The sequence below is a fragment of the Cavia porcellus genome, unplaced genomic scaffold (assembly GCF_034190915.1).
Source record: "Cavia porcellus strain 051 isolate PalLab524CR breed Dunkin Hartley unplaced genomic scaffold, mCavPor4.1 scaffold_23, whole genome shotgun sequence".
Classification (NCBI taxonomy): domain Eukaryota; kingdom Metazoa; phylum Chordata; class Mammalia; order Rodentia; family Caviidae; genus Cavia; species Cavia porcellus.
Window position 1 is genome coordinate 52,616,672 of NW_026947506.1, and position 18,866 is coordinate 52,635,537.

The 18,866-nt window shown below is 56.9% G+C and overlaps 1 protein-coding gene across 1 annotated transcript in view; it reads left to right on the plus strand.

Moving 5' to 3' along the window:
- The first annotated feature begins 12,344 nt into the window (after positions 1-12,344).
- Tns3 (tensin 3) overlaps positions 12,345-18,866 on the plus strand; it is a 160,599-nt gene continuing 154,077 nt past the window's right edge. The window contains exon 1 of the mRNA XM_013148213.3: positions 12,345-12,494. The gene's annotated coding sequence lies outside the window, so the exon portion shown is untranslated. The remainder of the gene's footprint in view (positions 12,495-18,866) is intronic.

The window sequence follows — 18,866 nt, forward strand, 5'->3', positions numbered from 1 at the left end:
CCCAGGACCCCTGCTCAGCGGCCACTGCCATCCGGGGACGCGACCACCTCAGCAGGCTCCCAGGAACGGGAGCAGGTGCAGTCTGCCGAGGACACAGGGCCCCGGTGACCTTCAGGTACCGACTGTCGTTTTCACCCCCTGCTGCCCCTTCAGCCTGGAGTAGCCGGGAACACATTCCCTGGAGCGGCTTTCCGGCCCACGAGGACATGGCAGGACACGGCCTTCTTCACAGGTACAGATGCTGCGTGCACGGCTGAGAGCGCAGGGCGACTGGGGCGCTGGGGGACCAGCCTGGCTGCCATCTAGATGCCACAGGCCAGTCTGCAGGTGCCTTCACACTGGTAACGTCTGAGTCACTTTCCTCGCCACTGGGACACATTCCCGACCCCCACAGCTTACAGGAGGAGAGGAGCATTGTGACTCCTGTTCCAAAAGTTTCAGTCCTTGCCTGGGTGCTAAGTGGTGGCAGGGGTCGGGTGGAGGACGGGGCTCCCATCGCATGTACCTGGAAGCAGGGCCAAGGGCGAGATCTGGAGGAGAGGAGCCCTTCCTGGCCACACCCACAGGACCGCCCTTTCCGCTCCGCCTTCTACCACCGGACAGCTGTCAGACCCCTAAACCAACCTCCCTCCAAACACAGGAAGCTCTGGGGCCCTTTGGGGTGCAAGCCGGAACAGGCCACTCACGCTTATCAGGGGCAGCAGGTCCAGGGGTCCCGAGCTTCCAGTCCTCCGATCTCCCATTCAAATCAAGTATCTCCTCCCTTGCTTCTTTAGAGCACAGGAAAACCTTGCAGCCTATAGACAAGGTGAGCAAACATTCTGGGTATTCTCCCATGGGTGAAGCTGCTGTTAGGTGGATGCTTAAGACAAACTCGTACCTCAGGGCCACCCTCAGGCCACTGACCAGAATTTCCATTCTCAGTGGTGCATGCTTGCAACCCCAGCATTCAGGTTTTTTGAGACAGAGTCTTATTATGCAGTGTAAGCTGGCTTTGAACTTAGGGTGATCCTCCTGCCTCAGCCTCCCAAGTGCTGGTATTATAGATCTGTGCCATCACACCTGGCCCAAATTCTTTTTGTGCTTTTTATTCTAAGAGTGATTTAGGGTCTCTAATTCACTAAGCTGCCCAGGCTGGGCTCGAACTTGCAATTCTTCTGCCTTAATCTCCCAGGGTGCTGGGATGACAGGTGTGTGTCACTATGCCTGGCTCAAAGGTAATCATATTCTAAATGACAGAGGCATTCGGGTTTCAAGGCGACTCCTTCATTCTCTCCATGACTTCTGTGATGGCCACCATCCAAAGGCCACCTATGCATAGTCACTGGTCTGCCCCTGCACCCTGAAGCCTGCCATGGGTGTGACTCAGGACACAGGCTCTGTAAATGCCTGGCTGACCCACCTGGAGCTGCTCCTGAGCCTCATGCTTGGCTTCTGCTGGGCTCTGTCGCCCCTGTCCTGCAGGGTCCACAAGGAGCTGTCTCTCCCTCAAGAGCAGCACAGAGCCAGGCTGCCCTCAGGTAGCAGCTGCTGAGAAAGCAGAAGTGGGGTCTTCAGCTTGCCCCACACCACACCCATGTTATTTTTTTTCTGCAAAGAGATAAGGCTGCTGGATGTGGTGGCACACGTCTGTCATCCCAGCACCAGGGAGGCTGAGGCAGGAGGATAGCTGCAAGTTTGAGGCCAATCTACATAGTGATATCCTGTTTCAAAAAAAAACGAATGAGGGGGGAGAGAGAGAGAGAGAGAGAGAGAGAGAGAGAGAGAGAGAGAGAGAGAGAGAAGAGAGAGAGAGAAGAGAAAGGCCTAGGGAGAGACAGGCAATCAAAGGAAAGAGGATTAGTTGTCGTCCAGCAGCCCTGATGCATGGCTTGAGTTATTGCTAGAGGATGCTGCCTCATTAGGGATAGCCAGGAAGGGAGGGAAGGTGCCAAGCCAGGCCACTACTGGGGCATGCAAGCACTCACAGCACATCCACAAGTGCACACGTGCACACACGTACACACGTACATTCTCACATGTACACAAACCACACAAGCCTTCATTCTGGCACTCACACACTCAGACTCAGACACACATGCCTACATATTTTCGGGGTGGGGTGCTCGGATTCTGCTGCAGTTTATTGGGTACCTAGAAGCCGCCTCCCGTGCCAGCCTGGTGCACCCCTAGGTGGAGCTGTTGGTAGTGACTAGATCATGGTGTGCAATGCTGGGTTAGTCCACTGGGTGACTTAGCATAGTCTTGTGTCAAGTTGAGCCACTGACTGAAGCCAGAAGGCACCAGCTAGTAGGCTTGCAGCCCGGATAGAATAAAAAGGGAAAGGAGGAGGAAGTCTCTTTGCTTCCTGCTGCCCTGCAATGGACTGTTTCTCCTCTGCCACGTTGCCCTGTCTTGGAGTCAGGAGAGTGTGGACTGAAGCCTCGAAAAATGATGAGCTGAAATAAACCTTTCTTCCTTAGGGCTGTGATGTTGGGTATTTTGTCTGAGCAACAAGCAAGTGAGGAAGACAGACTCAGTGCCGACCACTCCTGCCTTCCATGTGTGACACTTCATTTTCCCAGCATCCTTCAGTGTGTTAGCTATTAACACAGAGCTTACAGTTGCAGGAAGACAGGCCACTGCCTCAGGTCCCCAGACTGAGTGACAGTGGGGCTTGGCCAGCTCCCCTCACCGAGCTGCCGCTGAGTTTCCTGGCAGCTCTGAAGCCTTCGGCCTCCCAAGGTGCACGGCTTGCCAGAGGCTCCAGCGTCTCTTCCAGTTCTTCAACAAGTGCTGCCAGAGGTTAGCAGCCTGGGCTGACAAGGTTCCTGCCACAGGCAGACTGTGGTTCTGAGGCTCCCTGCAGGCTTCTTCGCAGGGTAAAGGGGTGGATCAGCCATCATGCCTGCCCTCTGGAGTGAGCGGCCAGCAATGGGCGAGATGTCATTCGGGATCAGGCTCAGACATGAGCACAGCCAGCCAGGCCATGTGGGTCCCCTGCTTTGGTCCACACTGTGGCCTTTTGGAGAATGGAGAGGGCGCCCGGGAGTGGCTGAGAGCAGGAAAGGTGGGATCTGGGTCTCTTATTTGCACACCCAGCATTCATAGCAGGCTGTCCAGAAGATTCCCTGGCTTGGGCCCTCAGCCTCACTAACCAGGTCTGCAGCAGCTACCCACGCAGCCTACCCAGGCTCCCAGGGTGCAGTCCAGGAGGGCTCCCCCCTGTGTGCGGGCTCCAGTGCTGCAGCACGACCCCGTTACCACAAAGACTCGCTGTGGTGTCCTGTAAACCTGCTCGGGATTTATTCCTCGGGCAGTGTGGGCTCCAAAAGCCCTGTGGGTCTACAGAGGATCTTATCCTGAGAGGTGCGGCAGAGGGAACAGGCACTCAGACCCCACAGAGCTCTAGAGACCAGCATCCCTCAGAGACCGGCAGCAGAGACCCAGCTCCCAGTAGGGTGGCCCTGTGGTGCCCAGTTCAAGCTAGCATCAGACAGTGGCAGTGTTTGTGTCCACTGTTGGGATCCAGCATTACCCGGGGTCCTGTGACATCAGAACAGCTGGCAGAGCTGGGCTTATAGACTCGAGAGGCAGTGTGGCCCAGCAGAACCCTTCCACAGACCGGGGGGCTGGTGGGGTGTGGGGACAGTGTGTGTGAGCCCTTCACAACTCATCTCCCAAAGCCACGTACCAGTCTCAGGAGACAAAGTCACTGAGAGGCATCTTCCTCTGTTCTTTTCCTGGAGTTCTCATTTCAAATGTTTGATGATGAGCCCAGGTTTGTAATTTTTTTAAATTTAGTTAATAATTAATTAATTATTGTCTTTTTGAGACAAGGTCTCGCTACGCAGTTCAGGCTGGCCTTGAGCTCAGTTTGTAGCCCAGGCTGGTCTGGAACTCATAATGATCCTCCTGCCTCAGCCTTCAGAGTGCTGGGATTACAGGCGTGCACTGCCACAGCTGGCCCCATTTGTTTTTAGGTTGGTGAAAAAGAATCCATCCGTGCACGGAAAATGGCTGCAGGAACTGGTGCCAGGCACCGTCCATGGGCGGCCGCACAACCCCAGCCAGGGAACTGGGCGCAGGGCGCTTCCGGGTGCCTGGCCTGGGCCAGGAGGCCCCGCCCCATCGTGAATATGCATGAGCAGCAGGTGCAGCTTCTGTCCCTAGGTCCTCATCGCAGGCAGCCTGTACAGTAACATCTGAGGCAGACTCTCGGCCTCCTCCTGTGCTCAGGGGAACACGCCTCTCCTGGACGCAGGCCTCCTCCGAGCCTGTTTCCCGGAGACCTTTGTCCCCACGCAGGGTCCTGCCAGTCCCTCCACCTCTGCACTTTTCTCTTCCTCTCCCTGTGACCTCAGAAGGCACCTGTGGGCCTCCCTCCTTCCCGACAGGCTCCTCAGTGACAGCCCACGAGGAGGTGCAGGTTGAAAACGGTGCTGGGCCTGGTGGTGAGCCCCTGCAGTGCCTGCACCCTGGGAGGCCAAGGTGGAGAATTTCAAGTTCAAGCCCAGCCCTGGTGTGGGGACACGTGCTCTTAATCCAAGCATTGAGGAGGAAGAGGGAGGGAGAGTTCTAGGAGTCTGAAGCCAGCCTGAACTACATATCGAAAGCCCGTCTCAAAAAAGCAAGTTCAGGGCTAGCTCAGCGGCATAAGCACCTGCCTTACAAGCCGACAGTCGTGAGTTCGATCCCCGGTACCGATAAAAAGGAAAAAGACAAAAAAGAATAAAAAAAAAAAAAAAGTTCAAATCAGGTGCGGTGGCACATGCTTGTAATCCCAGTGCTCAAGAGCCTGAGGCAGGAGGATCATACTGGGAGTTTGAGGTCATCCCGGGCTATACAAGACCCTGTCTCAAAAAAATTCAAGCCCAACTGGGGGAATTTAATGATATAACCAGTCTCAAATTTTAAAAACGTTCAGGGAGGTAGCTCAGTGCAAAGGCCCTGGACTGGATCCTAGACCTACTGGAAAGAGGAAGGAGGAACAGGAAGGTGAGGAGAGGTAGGAGGAGCAAGGGTCCCCCGCCCCCATAATTGATTCCTCAGCCAGCCCTGCCTGTGCCAGCCCTGTGGGAATCCAAGGCACAGCCTGTTGCTATAGGGGGCTACTGGTGACTGCAGACACAGGGAGGCATCTGGCCAGGAGTAGGGGCTCTGAAAACCCTAGAGAGGGTGAGCACCGAGGAGCCCATGTCCTGCACTGAGGCCCGGAGACCAGCAGGGCTTGCAGCCGTCTGCAGCGTGTGTGTGTGTGTGTGTGTGTGTGTGTGTGTGTGTGTGTATGTGCATGGGTATGTGTGCGCCTGTGTGCAACAGAATATCTCCTGATACTGGTCTCCATGTTTCAGGAGATGAATGAGGGGCTGGGGGTCCATATGCAGTTGTGTCCACTGAGCTGGGGGGTTGGGCTTCCTGGGCTTTAGGATCCCAGAGCAAAGCCAGGTGTGGTGGCACCACGCCTATAATCCTGCCACTGGGAGGCTGAGGCAGGAAGATCCCAAGTTCAAGCCCAGCCTGGGCCAGTTAGTGACTTGGCAAAACCCTGTCTTACACAAATAAAGACAAAGTGCTGGGTGTGTCCAGGCTCTGGGCTTAGCCCCCAGTGTTGCGAATAAGTAAACAAAATGGCACACCAAGCAGCCTAAGGAAGATAGAGTGTGAGAAAGACATCGGCCTCCACCCCACCCGCTCTGTCCCGGCACATGCGGGGCTGCGACAGGAGAAAACGCTGAGAGGCAGAGACTTCCACACCTACACACCTACACACTCGTGCACACACTCAAGCAGCCCCGTTACATCACACTGGGCATTTTATGGTATGTGTGCTCTTCTCAGCAACTGCAACGCTGAGCAACTTTCTCTCTCTCTCTCTCTCTCTGTCTCTCTCTCTCTTTCTCTCTAAGATTTTTCTTTTAAAACAGGATCTCGCTAACATCCTCAGGTTGGGCTCAAACTTGTGACTCTCCTGCCTCAGCCTCCCAGGGGTCTGGAAGACAGGCACTACCATACTTAGCAAAATGAAAGCTGTTTAAATCAGGTCTTGGCTCTGAACTGCCTGGTGAGACCCGCTGGGCTCTGGAGCCACTGGGACAGGGCTGTAGCCGTGTGGTCCAGCACTCTGGGCAGCAAGCTCCTCTCCGGAAGCTCTGGATGGCCAGAACTGGTGCAATCTCTGAGAGTTACCTGCTGCCTGCGGTGGCTCTGGGGTGTCACTGCTGACTCCTCCTCAGGATGGAAGGAGCACTGTGGGCTACCAGGTACCTCCTGAGCCCATTGGGAAAAACCCCGGGATGGGGTTTGAACCCACCAAGCTTGCAAGAGAAATCCAAGGGGCCTTGACTCTGTGTCCTGGATTTAATAAGAGGACTATGGTCCCCATGTGTGTCCAGCTGAGGGCTGGGTGCATTTGGAGAGGGGGAGAGGAGGAGAGGGGAGGAGAAGGGAAAGGGGAAAAAGGGGAGGGGGGATACAGGAATGGAGGGGGTGAGAGGCAGGAGGCACCTGGATTCCATCCTTGAAGGCAGCAGCAGGTGAGGCTGGGGGGGGGGGACTTTGGAGTTGACAGTGACAGCCACAGCCCAGGGAGGGAGGGAGTGGCCTCTGTGAACTTTCAAAGAAAAGGACTCCGTCTCCTTAAGGAATTTTTCCAGGTTTTCAACAATCCCCTCCCAGTAATTCTCCATTTGGGAAAAACCTGTTCTAAAAAAAATCCCAAAACTGGGAAGACTTTATAAGGAGCGCATTTTACAGCAAGGTGATTTCAGGGTCCTTAAAAATGTGTTTGCTTTGTTTTGTTTGTGGAGCTGAGAATTGAATCCACGTGATTTTACTGAACTGTATCTTATTTTTTGTTTTTGTCTTTTGGAGACAGGGTCTCGCTGTGCAGTTCAGGCTGGGCTTGAACTCACTTTGTAGCCCAGGCTGGTCTGAACTTGCAAGGATCTTCCTGCCTCAGCCTCTGAGTGCTGGGATGACAGGTGTGCCCATCATGTCCAGCTGCTGGGGTTTGTCACCTAGAACTAAAGGCTCCTCTTGAGTACTCATGGGGGGGTCTGCACCCCAATTCTGCCCCCCCCCCCCGCCAAGCTCAGGTGAGACAGGCTCCACTCTGCAGCCTGCACCCCGGAGGCGTCCAGAGGATGTTGGCCAGAGATTATTGACTGGGAGGCCACCAGCCCGGTGGCCAGTGGGACTTGCCAAAAGGCCTGAAGGAGGCCCTGTGAGGGTAACAGGGCTGCTGTGACCCGGCAGCGGGCAGCTGCTTCTTGTCACTGTGGGAAGAGGGAGTCGTCCTTACAGGAAGTGGCTGCAGGGCTGACCAGGAGGGGCAGGAGAAGGAGTCCAGAGACAGACGTGGGCAATGGGACACAGAGAGCCCTGCAGAAGTTCTATGGGAACTTCAGGGGCCACGGCGGCCGGAACCAGCTGGGGGCCCAGGCTGCAAATTCCCAGGCTAGGGGACTCAGCAAGACCTTGTCTCAAATGCAGCACAGTAGCTCAGCATAAAGGCCCTGGCTTCAGTCCCCACATGGAAGATAATTATGGAAAGCCCTCGTTTATTATCTACTTGTTTATTTATTTTCAGTAGCAGTACTGAAGACTGAGCCCAGGGCCTTCTGACTGAGTTACATCTCCAGCCCTGTTTTATTTTTTATTTTGGGACAAGTTCTTGTCACCCCACTAAGTTGTTCAATCGGGGCTTTAATGTGCGATCTTCCTGCCTCAGCCTCCCAAATATCTGAGATTATAGGCCTACAAAACTCTTAGTTTATTTATTTATTTAGTTTTTTTTTTTTTTTTTTTTTTTTTTGTACCAGAGATGGAACTCACGATCTCGAGCTTGCCAGGCAGGGTCTAAGCGGCTGTGCTAAATCCCTGGCCTTTATCTAGGTATTTTGAGACGGGGCCTCCCTGAATAGTCCTCTTGTGGGAAAATTGCCAAGTAAAAGCAAAAGGAAGACTCTTCCCGCCAAGCAGATAAGAAGGCAAAGAACAGTCCCGAAAGCACCGCCCTGCTTGTGTTTCTCCAGGATTTGGAAGTGGGAGTTTCGAAGCAAGAACCAAATCTGACATCACTGGTCATGCGCATTGAGTCTGTGCTGACCCTGACCAGCAGACTGGTCTTGAGCAGATTTGTTGAAACAAAGGAATTGCTGTGGTAATGTGGAGACCTTCCGGGAACCTGGGAGGGTCCCTCACAGGGAGAGTGCAGTTGGAGGTGGCCTTGACCACCCCAGCTGCCCCAGGCCCTGACCACTGCTGACACAGCGCTTATCAGAGGGTGCAGCTGGACTTCCTTCACTCACTGTCAAGGTCAACTGAATTCAGTGGTGGAAGCTTGGTGGGAGGTGTCTAGTTGCTCTTTGTGGAATACCTGCAGGTTTGCTATGTTATAAATGTGTTCTTAACTTTTATAGATTTTTTTTTTTTTTTTTTTTTTTTTTTTTTTTTTGCGGTACCAGGGATCAAACTCACAACCTCAGGCTTGCTCTGCAGATGCTTATACCACTGAGCTAAATCCCCGGCCCATTCTGTTCTTACCTTTTAATTGGGCCCCAACAGTCCAGGCTGGCCTTGAACTCCCTATGGAGCCCAGGCAGGCCTCCAACTCATGGCGATCCTCCTGCCTCAGCCTCCCGAGTGCTGGGGTTACAGTGTGCACTATCAGGCCAGGATACAGTAAACTGGTTGTTGTTAAACTGAAGTGAAATCTCAAGGATAAACCCTGTCCTCCACCCCAGGGGGGCAGTCAGTTGGAGGCCCTCGCTGGCCACTTCCCTGACCTGCCCCGGCCTGCTCTGGGGGATCTGAGTGTGACCTGTGGCTTCCAAGGGGTATCTGGATCCGCACAGCCACTGGCATCCTCAGGAAAGCACAGCTCAGGAATGGGGCCCAGGACAGAGCCCGTGTGTGGGGCAATCGTGGCCCCAAGAAGTGGGAGCCCCCTCTGGCGGATCTGTAATTCTGGGCACTGTAATTTACACCCTAAAAGCAGAACCTTGCAATCAATCAAGCTTATGTGCCAGGCACCCAAGCAGGCAGTGATGGCGCATGCACCACCAAGCACCTCCAGGAAGCTAAAGCAGGAGGATTTCCAGATTCATCCCAGCCCAGGCGACTTGGTGAATTAGCAGAACCATCGGATAAAAAGCATCCACAGGCGGGGAAATTGCTCAGTGCAATGACCCTGGGCTCCATCCCCCATTATTGTTCTTGAAGGCATCGCAAACCAAGTGTCCTGGGTGTGGACACCTTCCCCCGGCTGCTTGATGGGAGGAGCCAGACTGGGCAAGGGTATTGGCCACAGAGTCAGGGCAGTACAGGGCAGGCAGTGCCCTTGGGTCGTGCTGGGTGTTGGTGGCCCACCCCAGGGCGATACTGACACACAGCACCAGCCTCGCCCCTGCTTTGGGGACAAGGCGACAAGGCGCTGGTCCCAGCATTGCTCTGGATCCTCCCTGCCAGGTCTGGGGGCGAACCCTACAGAGCAGGGGACCCGATCCCCTGTCAGGCTCTGGTTCCAGACCTCAGCACGGCTGTGGCTGCCTGGGGCTGCACAATCCTGACCCCCTCCTACCTCCAAAGGGTTGCAGCTGCTAGTGGTGCCTGGGAAGCCCCGCCTGAGCCAGGAGGCATTTCTCTTGTTTTGTTTTGTTTTGTTTTGAGTTTGGCTTTGGGAGGAGCTGGGGAGGCTGAGCCGGTTTCTGATGAATTCAGGGTGGAGCACACCTGTAGGGGACACTGCCATGCTGCGTGTTCTCCTTGGATGCCCTTGGCGGGGTGACCTTCGTGCTTATGATTAGGTTGCACACAAGGAGGGCAGGACTGTGTCACCATGGTCGGCAGGTGAATACCACAGGTTGCATGCGTACATGGAATTACTGATTTGTTTTCTGAGTTAGGGCCTGACCACATAGGTCAAGCTGGCCTTGAACTCAGCCTGGTTCAGACTCATAGCAACCCTCCTGCCTCAGCTTCCAGGTTGTTCGATGACTGGTGTGCGCCACCATGTCCAGCCTGAGCTGGTTCCCATCCAGCAGCCTCCTGCAGTCACCGGGTTTCTGCAGCCTTCGGGATGGGGGTGGGGGAGCAGTCTAGACCGGAAGTCAGGTAGGGACATCACAGGCAGTCGGGTACAGGGCAGGGCCTGGAGCTGCCAGTGCAGGAGACAGCTGGGGCTGCAAATGCATTCCCTGGAGGCCTGGCTGTGAGGAGTTAGCTACTCACTGTCCATTCCCCCAGGGATGCCCAGCAGTGACCATGGGCTAAGTAGGAGTCAATCACCTGGGGGTGAAGTTGGGTGTGGTGGTGCATGCCTGGCGTTCCAGCACTTGGGAGGCTGGGGCAGGAGGACCCTTGCGAATTTGAGGTCAGCCTGGGCCACACTGTGAGACTGTCAGAAAACAAGGGGTATGGGCTGCCTCGGCCTCCCAAGTGCTGGCATCAGTGTTGGCATCACAGGCTTACACCACCATGCCCTGCTTTCCAGTGAAAGGAATAAGGACTGACGAAAGTGTCTGAGCCTTTGAGGTAGGGACACAAAGCTACCAGGCTTGGCTGGGGAAGACAGTTTGACAATGAGGAGCCACTCCTGAAGCCAACCAAGGTTGCCAGGGAAGCAGCGGGTGGCAATTGGTGGCTCAGGCCCAGACCCCGACCCCCTGCCCTGCTCGGGCTGGCAGGAGGGGTGATATTTCTTCAGCTAAATTGGTTCGACACTTTTGTTTTGGCCGGTGAGATATTTTTGGAGGCTAGGGGTGGAAAAAAAAATCCCTAATTTCTTTTTCAGATAATTGGCCAGGCACTGTTTTTGTTTAAATTCCTGGAAACTGAAGGCTGCGGCCTGTGAAGAGGAGGCCCAGGAGCTGGGTCAGCGTCTCGGGGGCTCAGCAGTGTGGCCAGGGTCACCCTGCTGGGCCCCCATTTTGGGGATGCCAAGAGGGAATTAAGGACAGGTGGTGCTGGAGCACCCCAAGAGCTCTCCAAACCCTACAACCTTGGTTTCCACCAGGGCACAGCCTGACAAGTTCAAATTCCTGTGGACACTTTAAATCCCAGCACTCTGGGAAGCTGGGGCAGGAGGGGCTCAAGTTTGAACCTAGCCCGGGAAACCTAGTGATTTTACCAGATTCCATCTCGAGATAAAGAAAAGTAAAGGGCAACCCTGCCTCCTTCTGGGGCTGATGGGGGTCTCCACACAGAAATCTTGCTTTAGGGAGTTTCAGGGTCTGTTCCAGCCTCTGAGAGCGGTCCAGAGTGGCTTGGGCTCTGAGTTCAGAAAGGAAATTTGTGATCAGCAGGTGTCCTTCCCCTAGACTGGTTGACTTTGGACATGGCATCTCTGACCCCCGCTTTTAAATCAGCCTTCCATGGGTGACTCTGTGTTTCATCTCATTGTTTTCACATCTTATTTTTGTTTTTTGAGACAAGGACTTGCTATATAGCTAGTCCTGGCTGGTCTGGGGCTTGTGTTGATCCTCCTGCCTCAGCCTCCCAGGTGCTGGGATGATTCCTAGTTTTCCTCTGCAACCTGCATCCCTGAAGTTTCCTGTTCCCCTGCCGGGTCTGGAAAGGGTTTTGGTTGGGAAGCTTTAACAGTGGAGCTGCACCTGGGTCCTGCCCCCCCGCAGAGACCCCAGGACTTCCCTTCCAGCCCGGTGTGCTATGGGATCCCGGCAGGGCATCCGCTGAAACTGTCTCCATGCCCAAAGGGGTGCAGGGGAAGAGACATTGCTGAAACTTCCTCAGTGACCCCAAGAGTGCTGCATGCACTCTACACTGAGACCTTCATTCCCCAGATTTCACACACCTGGAACCAAGGCTGAGAGGCTGCATCTGGCCCTCTGGATTTTGGGGATGGCCAGCCTGCAGGCTGGAGCTCATCTGACTCTCTACTGGGGACTTCCTTTTTTTTGAGACAGAGGTGGCTTTGACCTCCCATGTAGACCAGGCTGGTCTTGAACTCCTGGTGATCCTCCTGCCTCGGCTTACAGGAATTACAAGTGTATACCCCAGTCCCTCAATGAGGACTGTCCTCCTGTGCCCCTAGCCTGCCTAACCCCTGCCCCTTTGTCCTGGCCCAACTTGAGTAGTTATGCGCTCCTCTGAAGCCTAACCTGACCCTGTCCTTGCATTCAGGGCTTCTTCGGCATTGAGTGCTGCAGGGCGCACATGTTCCAGTACTGTGCTCTGCCAGTGGTGGGCTGGGTTTCATCCCCCGGCACAGAATGACCCGCCAGCCTCCCTAGGGGCCCTTCCACCGCCGGGAGTCCCAGGAGTCCGGTCCCTACGGCGGTCAGTCAGGGGCGGGGCGGTCCTAGAGCGCGCCTGCCTGGACGCCCGCCTTCGCCGGGCATGTAGCCAGGTGACCGGCGGGGCCCGGCGCGGGCCGTGGTGATTGCCCGTGCCGCCTCGAGGGGGCCCTGGAGGAGCCCGGGCCGCGCGCCGCCCCGCGCCCGCCTCGCCGCGGCCATCGCCCCTCCGGACCGCGCCGCTCGCTCGCCTGCCAGGTAGGAGTCGGGCCGGGGCCGCGCACTTTGTCCCTGCACCCCGGGCGCGGTGGGGGCGCGGGGCCTGGGATTGGAGCGGGTACGAGGCCCGGGCGCCTTGCACCGCGACCGGGGGCGGTGCGGCTGCTGTGGCGTCCGGGCCGAGGACTTCGCTCGGGGGCTGCGTCCGGCCGGGAGCCGCCGGGCCTGCTCGGGACTTTTCGGGGCGGCTGTGCGCCGGCGGCCGGCTCGGGAACCACGTTCCAGGCGAGTGCCCCGCGCGCCCCGACCCCGGCCCGGCCCCTTCGCTTGGGGGCTGGGCGGCCTCGGCCCCTGCGCCCTAGAGCTGCGCGCGGGGCACCTGTGGCACGTGCATCCCCGCGGCGCGGAGGGAGGGAGGGAGGGATGGTCCTGGCCAGAGGCCGAGGTAGGAAGACCCGGGCCTCTTGGCACCGGCCCCCACGGTGCCAGCAGGTGACAGGGACTCCGCAGAGCGGCCGGAAGTCACAAAGCGCCTTCCAGGAGGAGGGAGGTGGTCTCCCGCCCGGCCTGGCCCGGCCTGGCGCTGCCTGCTCTCTGGGACAGTTTTCCCCAACTTTCCCCACCCCCGCTTGAGCGCACGATCACAGAGAGGCTTTTAACACAGATTCTTAAAAAGCACGCTGCAGAGTGGTCTCGCCCTTCGGGGCGCCATAGAAAGTACCCGCCGCCCTCCTTGTGGAAAGCGGTGCGCGCCCTGGGCTCTGCTCCTTCCCTCCCCCCGGGCCGAGAAGCTGTGTTTGCATATCGGCCCACGCGTGTTGGGAAAGGCTTGCTTTTTCTGTGCGGAGGCCTAGGAGGCCAGGAGGGGCCTGGAAGCACCGCGGCTGCAGGGCCCGAGCTGGACGCCCGGGGCAGGGGTGGGGGTGGGGGGTGGGAGGGGGCGGGGGTGGGGGTGGCTAGGAGCGGACCGGGAGCGGACCGGGAGCGGACCAGGACCTGAAAGTAAGGGTGACCTCGCGCGGGCGACAGGAGGGCCATGCAGCGTGCACGGTGAGCACGTGCTGCGTTCTATTTCACCGGTAGCAGCTGGGTTGTACAGGTGTGCGGAGGGAGGGAGGTGGGTGCATGGAGGCCCAGGACTCCAGGACCCCGGACCTGGGTCCTGGGTCCTGGGTCCTGGGTCCTCAGTCTTAAGCCCTGGCCCACGGCCTGTGTCTCCCAGCCGGATTCTCCTGCATGGCAGGACAGCAATTCCTCAGCCTGAGGCTGCCAAGCTGTCAGCTGCAGTTGAATGATTTCTTTAAAACCACCAAAGAAGACAGGAGACAGTAGCCCGGGTGTCAGGCTCCTGAATGTGGATTGGCTTCTTACACAGCGTTACCAGGGCACCTTGAATTGCAGGGGAACTGCTGGAGTCGGAAATGTGAGCGCGGCTGAAGGCACGGGGTGGACACTGGCTCCTGGGCTCCTGGGCTGGTGGCCCTGTTAGGAGCCAGGGAGGATTGGCTCCATCTGCACACTGGACCAGGAAGATGCAGAGCCAGTGTCTGAAGTCCACGCACCATAGGAGGTGTGGGCCAGCCCTGCCCCCTGGCTCTGGGCTCTGCCCCTTCTGAGGTGTAGGGGAGGCTGTGGTTCTCCTTTGGCTGAACTTCTTGTTTTCTTGTGGTTTTGTGTGTGCTTTGGTTTTTTGAGACAGGGCCTCACTATGTAGTGTAGGCTGGTCTTGAACTCACTACGTAGCCCAGGCTGGCCCAACTCATGGGGACCTTCTTGCCTCAGTCTCCTGAAGATGGCAGGCAAGTGTCACCATGCCCTGCTCCTGCTGACTGAACGTGTGTGGCAGGCGCAGGGTGTCCCTCCTTGGTCCCTGCCCTGACAGCCTCTGTTGCATCCTGGGAACCGAGGCTGTGGAGTCCCTGTGGGGACATAGGATGTTGAGTGTCTTCCAGAGGGGACTTCCGTTTCATGGGGCACTTGGTAGTCTACCCCTCACCTGGGGAGCTGGGCTGGTAGGCGGGGTCTGTGCTGAAGTTCTGCAAGAGGGGGGTGATGCAGGGATCCCTAGCCCCTTCTGCAGGACCCGGCTAAGCACTGGGGTGGGGTTTCAGCTGCCCGGACTGTGAGGTCAGCAAGCTGCCTAGCGGACAGCCACCGCCCTCCACCCAGAGTCCTTTGCGGCTGTCCCTGCCCTGCCTTGGGGCAGCCGGTCAGTCGGTGAAGGAGGCATCTGGTTACTGTAGGTCATGAAACACATGACCTGGTCATTTCTCATAACTTAGCGTGGTCGTAACCGGGAGAGGATGGAGCTGGGTGCTCACTCCCGGAGGTCTGCGGGTGGACCTGATGCCCCAGTGTCCTCCTCTCCGAATGCAGGCAGTGGGAACTTGAGCTGATGGTTTTGTTCTTGCAGAACTGAAATTTAAACCCTGGGCCTTGCTCTAGCCCTTTGGTATTTTGAGACAAGGTCTCCCTAAGGTATCCAGGCTGGGCTCCAACTTGGCAATTGTCCTGCCTCAGCTACCCCGAGTACCGACAGGAGCACAAGGAGAGGACACCTGCGTTTTGTGGGTTTTCTGTTTGCATCCAGGGTCCCAGGCTGGGCTTTGTCAACTGCAGCTGCACCAGGGGACACGGAATGCACCTCAGGGGCTGCAGTGGTCCCTGCTCTGCTCTGCTGTTCCTGGGGAACCTAGAGGCCCCACTGCACCCCGCCCTGGCCTGGTTGGGCTCTGGGTCATCAGCTGCTGGCCGGGCCCAGAGGAGGCTTTGTCGCTTGGTGGTAAGGCCTGTGGAGGGGACAGTTGTGTCTCTCCATTTTGCCATGCAAGGGATGGAACCCAACACCTCACCAGGCTGCATCCCACTCCCTTCCTTATTTTTTATTTTGAACCAGCATCTCCCAAGTTACCCCTGGGCTGGGGTTAAACTTGTGATCTCCCTAACTCAGCCTCCCACACCCGACAGAGGGCACGATGTTGGATAATCACTGTGCTCTTCAGAAGAGAATTCTGCAGGGCTGGGCATGGGAGGCACATCTGTTGGCCCAGCACGTAGGAGGCTGAAGCGGGAGGACTGTGAGTTCGAGGCCAGCCTGGGCCCCATGTGGGGCCCTGTCTCCAAAAGAAAAAATAAATCATGCTGATTTTTTTTTTTTTTTTTTAAAGAAGCCATGGTACCGTGCTGATAGGGAGCATTGCTGTGCTTTGTCTCAAGAGGGCTGGATTAGAGAATTTCTCTTGCTGCTGACAGGGGTTGGGCAGGGAGACCCTGGTGAGTGTGGCCCGCTCTGGATGTCCCCATCTTCTGGAAAGGTTGGTGCTGTGTCCTGGGTTGGCACCCAGGTCTGTTTACATGCCCAGTTCGGGTCCCCTCCCCCGCCTGGGCCAGTGCTGGGTGAGGGGCATCTGGTGACCCTCAGGTCCCTGCTGCTGGGGCTGGAGCACAGCTGTTTCCTCGAGGCCCGGGCTGCTGACCTTCATCTCTCATCTTCCTTCTTTGGGCTAATTCTGGTGCGTGCTGAATCCAAGATTCTTCCGCTTCCTCCTCTGGGAGAGGCTGCCGAGTTCTTACACCTTGCCTGGTTTCCAAGATGGCAGAGAAAGACACCTTCCACTGGGAAGGTGTCTTGTTGTGTTTTATTTTGTTTCAAGGTATAGGAAGGCTGAACTCAGGGCTGAAACACTGAAGTACACTTCCAGCCACTTTTAGTTTTAATTTTATTTGGAGACAGGGGCTTGCCAAGTCACTAAGTGGCCCAGGCAGGGCTCCAACTAGCAGCCCTCCTGACTCAGCCTCCCCAGAGTGCTGGAGGTACAGGCCCGCACCACTGCACCAGGCTTGCACCCCGGAGTTTTTTTTTTTTTTTTTTTTTGGTCTTTTTCCTTTTTATCGGTACCGGGGATCGAACTCACGACTGCCCGCTTTCAAGGCAGGCGCTTATGCCGCTGAGCTAAACCTCCAGCCCCGCACCCCGGAGTTTTGAAGGAGGACCCTTGGTCCGGGTGACAAGAGCTCACTCAGCTAGGACCTGCGTCCTGGCACTGGGCACCCTTCCAGGTGGCCCAAAGGGCAGCACTTCCTTGTCCGTGCACTTGGATTTGATAGTCACGCCTTGGGGACTGCAGCCAGCTTTTGCTGTTTTGAAGGTGTGGGAGACAGGTGTGGCTGGGAGGGGGCGCCTTGGAACTGGAGGGTAGAGCCGTGGGGGGGGGGGGAATATATATATCCTCCTCCTCCTCCTCTTTCTTCTCCTCCTCCTCCCCAGTTCACAGCTGCCTGCCCACCTGGCAGGGCACTCCTGTCCCGCCCTGCCTGCCTGAGGATTTGCTCCCAGGCCTTGGGCACAGCTGTGGGGACCACATTTCTCTCCCACTCCTGCTCCCTGGGGGTGCCCCATAATCGCCCAGCCACCTCTGGCGGATGCAGACAGCCTGGGGCCACACTGGGCGGGAGCCAGTTCTGGTCTGTGCACATTCCTTGCAGAACAAAGGTCTCCGAATGTGGTCCTCTCCACCCCATCATCCAGTCACCCTCTCAGCTCTCCATGGGTCCCTGGCAGAGGAGTGCCACGGTGTCCCCAAGCTGGTGTCCCGCAAACCTGGGAGAGCCCCCTGTGGTCCCTAGGGCTGGTCCTTGCTAAGCTGAGTGGGACCCGGAGAGGCTGTTTTGTGTTGCTTTGGTGCCCTTCTCTGGGAACGGCTCCAGGCCCCGGCCACTCTGGTCCTGCCAACATCCCGTGGCCGGGGGACAAGAACTGCCCACCACCCTGAGAAGATATCCAGTGCTTGGAGGGGGCTCTGATCCTGGCCCGAAGTGGCAGGGTGGCCCAGGGGTGGCCGATGTGGCGCTGTGTGTTCCCAAGGATGGGCACAGGTCTGTGTGCCTGGTTTGTGTCTGGATGTAGCTAGGATGGAGCAGGGACCTTGCCAGGCTGAGCTGCCAGCAGTGTGCTGGTCCCTGGTACTGTGGCTGGGAGCTGGGTGCTGGGGTCACCTGTGCACCTCGGGGACAGTGGGCTCCTCCTGAGTGATGGTGGCTGTGTCTCTGTTTCCTACTTCGCTGGTGACTTTCCCTGAAAAATAATAACCAGCTCGTTGCCAGCCTGGAGAAGGCAGAACTCTCAGGAGGCATCGGCGTCAGTTTTTCCTCATTGTGACAAAGTCCGAATAGGCAGCAGATGGAGAGGGTGTTTCGGGGCTCCGGGGATCCCAGCGAACTCAGTGCCTCCCACATGCCCCCTCCTTGGCCCTGGGAGGATCTTTAAGGTAGGGTGAGCTCTGTGACCTTCTGCAGGGCCCCGAGGCTGGGGCGTGGTCCAGCTGAGACTGTGGCCTTGGCCTTCTGTCTGCGGTCTCGGTCTCCTTCGCCCTCGCAGGGCCGTCTTTGGGCAGAGTTCAGCTAGTTTGTTCTGCAGGTTGGGATCAAAGAACATAAGCAGCTTTTATTGTGGTAAAATATGGTAACATAAAATGTAACCTGCAGACCATTTTAGAGTTTTATTCATTGTTATTCCTTTGGAAAGTCACAGAACATCGTCCCTGGAACCAGCTTCATTTGTGTGCCTGTGAAATGCTTACTCTGTGCCCCTGCCCTGGCCCTGGCCCCTCCATGCTGCCTCCCACCTCCATGGCCCTGATGACTCTGGATCATCCTCCTGCCTCAGCCTCCCAGAGTGCTGGGATTGGGCCGCGGGCTCCAATCTTCCTTTTCAAGTCTGAGTAATATTCCTTTGTATGGACGTGCCACATTTCAGCCACTCATTCTTAAGTTAGTGGATGCTTGGGCTGCCTCCCTCTTTGGGCACTGGGTGTAAACATGGGTATAGGGTCCTTGCCTCCTGTCCTAGGTGGATCGCAGGAGTGACCAGCAGTTGCTGAGAAGTGTGGTTGCCAGCTTCTCCCTCTGCCCACCTGCCTTCTGTGCTGATGGGCAGCTGCCCGGTCCGCAGGAAGGGATCCAGCAGGCTGCTCCCTGGCTCTGACAGCCGGTGTAAACCGGGCGATTAATGGAATGAGAAAGCAGGAAGAATGTCTTTCATTTAGAAGAAAAAAAGCCTTCGGGGCTGCTCGGTTTTATTTTCAATTAAAAGCGTCTGATTTTGTTTTTAGAGAATGGTTTTAATTTGGATAAATGTTTCCGTCTGGGGAACGCAGGCCAGCGCTGTGATCTAGGAGCGCAATTACGCAGGGCGCGGGGGTTCCCGGGCGCTGCTTCAGCGCCCCCCATTCGGCTCGGCTCGGCCCGGCGCTGTTCGTGGCGCTGGGGCCCGGCCCCGCGAGGAAGTGCTCACTGCGATCAGCGCCAGGGCGCGCGGGGCCAGCGCTGTGCGGGCTTGACGGCCTGCTTGGCTGCCGCTGGTTAATTTTTACCTCCAAGAATTCATTCGCCGCCACAGTTCCAAGTCAGGAA